Consider the following 5,732-nt stretch of genomic DNA (forward strand, 5'->3'; position numbering starts at 1 on the left):
ACGGAGGTACTCAGATAGGCAGTGGTTCCAATGTAAGTGGTTGCAGTTGTAAGACTGCATTGATGTGACCTCCCTTTGCTCCTGCCAGTCTGGTGGAGGTGGCCCAAGACAGTATAAAGAAGCAAAAGCCTACGAAGACATGTGGCAGATGGTAAACCACATGGGGACCAAGCAGCATCATGAGCCAGTGGGCAAGAAAGAGCATCCTCAATGCCCCCTTGGATGCAGTTGCTGTCCTCTGACAAGGAGACCAGGGCCCTGCCACTCTTCTCTGTTTTGTTCAGGGCTCAATGGTGTACCATGCAGCAGAGGCTTGTTAAAATATATATGACAATGGTAAATACTGATTACAACAAAGTGCTGCGAAGCCAAGCCTATTAACTCACCTTGAGGCTCTTGCCCTGATGGAGAAGCCAGGCAGAACAAATGGGCCTGTAATGCTCCAAGCCGAAAGCCCCCAGTGGGAAGACTTTGTGACCAGCATGTGCGGAGGAATTAACTACACACTCCCTTTAATGTTCATCAGAATTGAACACCAGTACTTTACAGCACTTTAGCATTGCTGGGCCCCTTAGAGTCTTTCCAATTATGCTAGTGGGGAGGTGACTGGCCCATCCACAGTCCCCATGGTGAGACTGTGGAAACAGAACTTGGCAACAGAGGCCTGGGGCCCCTGTGTCCCCATCCTAATGAGCTGCATCGTTCGTTCCATTCGTCCAGTCTGTGACCCGGTGCTCCTAGTGTTCACTTCCTGTACTCGTTCTGGAACAGAGAAGCAGCGTGGTCACATAGCCAACTCTGGGAGCACAGTGTGTATAGCCTTGTATTTCTAGTTAAAAAGCAATAAATCTTAAGGCAGGTAATGAATTCCATTTTGAATAATCTCATTATGGACATCTATTCAAAGAGTCTATATAGCACAAGCAGGATGACTGGAAAACCCAGTATAATGTGCTGGCTTTTTTCCCTGTGCCAAATTAACAGTGAAGGCCTCTTAAAAGGATGCTTCATTTGGGCTGTCTTATTATCAGAAATATTATACAAGTTGGAATCGGGGCCTGAGTGCAGTCACACTGCTGAGATAACTCCTACTGTTGGATCAATGGCTGGCAGGAATCCACCATTAAAGGAGCTCTGAGCAGCGATGCAGGCTCCTACCCAAAACCCCAGTGTGCTGTTCTCTGCTGGAGCCTAGAAGATGAAGAATGAATAGGGGAAAGAAAGTCTAGGGAGGTATTTTCTAAGATTATCTTTCAGGATCAAATAAGGTGTATTGTGCAGGATCAGTTATAGTCAATCCATCCTATATACAATGATCAAATTGTTCTTTCCAGAACCTAATGAATTATGTCACCACTCTATAACCTTCAGCTGCTGCCCATTACTGTCTTAAAAACTTTAGGTTTCTCACCCAGAAATTAAAAGGGCTTACCAACATTTACATGCCCATGCCCATCTTGTTAAACCCTGGTCTGATTCATTAATTAGCCATGGGGTGAGGCCTGAGAGTCAGCATTTGTAGTAAGCATCCAAGTGATGTTAGTGTTGTAAATGAGGCTGTGGACCACACTTGGAATAGCAAGACTCTAGAATATTGATTCTCCCAACTTTGACCTGCATTCGAACCACCAGAGAGCTTCCCAGGTGGCGCTAACGGTAAAGAACTCGCCTGCCAATGCAGGAGACCTAAAAGACTTGGGTTCAATCCCTGGGTCAGGAAGATCCCCTGGAGGAGGGCATGGCAACCTACTCCAGGACTCTTGCCTGGAGAATCCCATGGACAGAGGAACCTGGCAGGCTACAGTCCATAGTCAAAAAGAGTCGGACATGGCTGAAGCAACACAGCACACAGAATTATAAGAAAATGTTGTTAAAACTGAAATTCTGCCCCCACCTTGCAAGAGTTTCTGAATTAGGGGTCCGGAGTAGGGCCTGAAAATGTGCATTTCTTATGAGTTTCAGGTGATTGATGTTCCTGGTCCAGGAGCCACACCGTGAGAACCACTTCTCAAGGGTACCAGTTCTCAAACCTGACTGCACATTTATACTATGTACTTAAAAATACGAAGCTTCAAAGACATACTGATTCCCAGCTCTACCACCAGACAAATGAAATGAGAATTTCTGGGAATGCAGCCCCAGTGTCAAAATCATTATCAACTCTTTAAGTGATTTTTAATATGAATTGAGAATCCCTGCTCTAAAACATGGCTTCCAAAATAACTTTCCATACAGTGTCCAGACAGGAACACAGGATGCCGTGCTCATCCTCAGTGTAGCTTCTGGTACTCTAACTTTTCAGAATTTGGCTTAAATGGCCTTTTTTCTCTCTGAAATACCTTCTATATTGACCATCAAAACTCTATCTGTCTTGCACGGTTTACCTCTAACCCAATCTCTTTTCTGAAGCCTTCCTGTAGGTCAAAGGCCAGCTCAAAGGCATCATTTCTTGAGCTTCTTAAATACATTGCTTTCTAATTCCAGTCACGTTTGAGATTCTTACCAACCTCACCTTGGGCCTTCCCCCTTCCTGTCCCAACAGCCCTCCTGAGAACTTCTTTCGGAAACTTGTGCCAGCACTGGGGTTTTTCTGTGTATCCATTGGTCTTCCCCCGAAGCTTCCAAGTGCCCTGCAGGTAGGAGCTGGGTCTGCATCATCCTACTTGTCTCTCCCAAAGCTCTGAGGGTACACTGTCCTACCCTAGCCGCCACTCCGTACCTATGAGTTGTTCTGCGTGTGCACCTCTATAGATCGTGACATCTGTGTTCCCTCACAATATTGTTATTTGTGTCCTTGTCTTAACCTTTCCTACTAGTTTAACCTTCTTGAGGGCAGGGACTGTACCATACACGCCTTTATGTCTGCCTCGCCCCCACCCACACACTCCTCTGGGTTCTTGCTACTCAAACTGTGGTCCACAGACCAGCAGCATTGGCAACATCTGCTGCTCCTTAAAATGCAGACACCTGGGCCCTACCTGCTGCTGCTGCTGCTGCTAAGTCCCTTCAGTCGTGTCCGACTCTGTGCGACCCCATAGACGGCAGCCCACCAGGTTCCCCCGTCCCTGGGATTCTCCAGGCAAGAACACTGGAGTGGGTTGCCATTTCCTTCTCCAATGCATGAAAGTGAAAAGTGAAAGTGAAGTCCCTCAGTTGTGTCCGACTCTTAGCGACCCCATGGACTGCAGCCTACCAGGCTCCTCTGTCCATGGGATTTTCCAGGCAAGAGTACTGGAGTGGGGTGCCATTGCCTTCTCCGGGGCCCTATCTAGACCTACTGAATTAGAATCTGCATTTTAACAAGAGCCTCAGGTAATATGTGTACACACTAAAGTTTGAGAGGCACTGCTTTAGAAGGTAAAATAGTTAAGAGAGTGGGTTCTGATCTGAGCTTTGAAGCCTGGGATCTTGAGTGAGTTATGTCTACCACACCAGTTTCCGCATCACTAAATAAGAATCTTCATCTCATAGCGATAGAGGGAGCTTTACACATGTAACGTAAATAATTAAATCGTGTCATGTCAGTAAAACCCTCAGAACGTTATAAGCCCTCAATGACACAGTATGAACTATTATTCCTCAATTAAAAATGGTTAACTTTAATTGATTTTGAACTGCCACCCAGAATAGATAAGAAAATGAAACACAATTCTGCATGGATTTCAGAAACATGAAATGTAAAAGGCAATAAATAAAAATATTTAAAAAGAAAGAAAAAAGAAACCGTTTAGCAAATGCTAAGAAGCATATCAAATCATTCCTGTGTTGAACCCTAAGCAATGCAGCAGCTGGAGCCTTTAAATGTACCATCCCCTAATTTTCTGCTGTGTCACCAGGTTTTCCTCTACTGCGCAATTCTTTCAGGCCGCCTTTATTCTGTTCTACCTAAAGAACAACTTTGTACAGAGCATTTTGTTTCTCAGACAAATCTCTTGTTGCTGTGGCGATTACCTCAGCAGCCATAAAATGTGCGGCTTGCTTGGCTGAAACGTATGCACACACTGCCCCCTAGGGGATCTACTCTGTCATGACCCTCAAAACCAAGAAAAACCTCTGGGCATGGGGGGTGGGTGAAGTTGGCTCAGAGGGAAAGGGCTGATCCTCAGACTGTGACAGTCTGTAGAACTTTGAAATTACTCCTGGGCCAGCATGAATGTTAAAGAATAATCTAACACCACGGTGGGGCTCACTAGGATTTGTGAAATAGAATTTGATACATATGACCTGGGTTTCATTCCTTCAAATGTTAGGAATAAGGGCATTGACTTCAATGAACATCTGAAATGGCAACCAACCTTTGAAGTGAAAACTTAACTACACAGTATTTACTGAATGAAAATGATACATTTATACCACACAACAAAGTCACCAGATCAAGACGTTGGGAGAATAGGGTAGAGTTGGCAAATGACGAAATGCATTCCCCAAATAATTATTGAGAGGCTACAGGTACCAGGCATGGTTGTTGGGGACTTGGCGGTTCTCACTGAATCAGAGATGAAGATCCCTGCTCTCATAGATCTGGAATTCTAATTAATTTCAGGAGTATGCCTCTTGTCTCCCTGCTGTCTCCTCTTCGGTGGTTCCAGGAGATGCTGAAAGAAAGACAAGGGCAGTCAGTGTGCCATGAGTACTTCAGAGGCAGCTCACAGGCAAACCCTCTCTCCTTGTGACCTAATAGGGGTTTTCTTTTTCTTTCCTATTTGTTTTCTTCTTGTTCATTTTTTTGTTATTGGTTGTTTTGATGTAGTATGAGTATCATATACAGTTGACTCCTGAACAACTGTGAACTGTGTATGTAATACATACAGGGAGGGCCAAATATATATTACACAGAGATTTTCGACTGCATGGACTGTGGGTGCCACTAACTCATGCTGTTCAGGGATCGACTGTATACATATCTATGGATTCATCAGTAGATAGGTAGGTAGGTAGATATCTTTACTGGGGAATGTGCTACAGCACATCATGGAATCTGATCCTTGTCTTAGGCCTGGAGTTGGGAACAGAGAAGAACTTTAAGAAATCTCCTTGGTGGCTCAGTGGTCAAGAAGCTGCCTGCCAATGTAGGAGACACCAGTTCGATCCCTGCTCTGGGAAGATCCTATATGCCATGGAACAACTAACTCCATGCGCCTCAACTATTGAGCCTGTGCTCTAGAGCCCAGGAGCCACGCGCAACTGCCTAGCCTGAGTGCCACTCCTACTGAACCCTGAGTGCCCCAGAACACATGCTCCACAAGAGAAGCCACTGCCATGAGAAGCCCATGCAGTGCAACTAGGGAGTAGCCCCTGCTCGCCACAACTAAACAAAAGCCTATGCAGCAAGGAAGACTCAACACAGCCCAAAATAAATAAATAAATACAATTACTAAAAAAAAAAGAAACCTCAGTGGAAGGAGTGCCATGAGGCAGTCAGCAGAATCAGACTGACTTCTGCTAAGAGGAGGCCCCACCAAATTCACCAGCAACTGGGGTGCAAAGGCCCTGTTTGAACCCACAGACCTGGTGTGTCAGGACTCTGTACCACCTCCCGGTCGCCTCCACTGCCTGCTGACAGTCTGTAATTCCCTCCTCATCACCACTTTGGAGAGGCATTGGCTATGCCCCCTCGCTGCGACTGTGCCATGGAGGTGGCTGGAGTCCCTTTGCCTGCCAGGTTGCTAGGGGCCAGGTCTGCAGTGACTACTGAACCCTTGCCTGGAGCCCTTCCGGAAACAGTGCTCCAG

General features: G+C 45.9%; 1 long non-coding RNA gene across 1 annotated transcript; it reads right to left on the minus strand.

Annotated features, from left to right (window-relative positions):
• Positions 1–497: 497 nt before the first annotated feature.
• Positions 498–4,750, minus strand: LOC147377987 (uncharacterized). The gene is made up of 2 exons (XR_015151179.1): positions 2,513–4,750; positions 498–762 (listed from the first exon to the last, which is right to left on the minus strand). It is a non-coding gene; the product is annotated as an uncharacterized LOC147377987 (long non-coding RNA).
• Between the last annotated feature and the right edge of the window lie 982 nt (positions 4,751–5,732).

Source organism: Bos grunniens, chromosome 2 (assembly GCF_055505025.1).
Source record: "Bos grunniens cultivar Pamir isolate PY7600 chromosome 2, Bosgru_T2T1.0, whole genome shotgun sequence".
Classification (NCBI taxonomy): domain Eukaryota; kingdom Metazoa; phylum Chordata; class Mammalia; order Artiodactyla; family Bovidae; genus Bos; species Bos grunniens.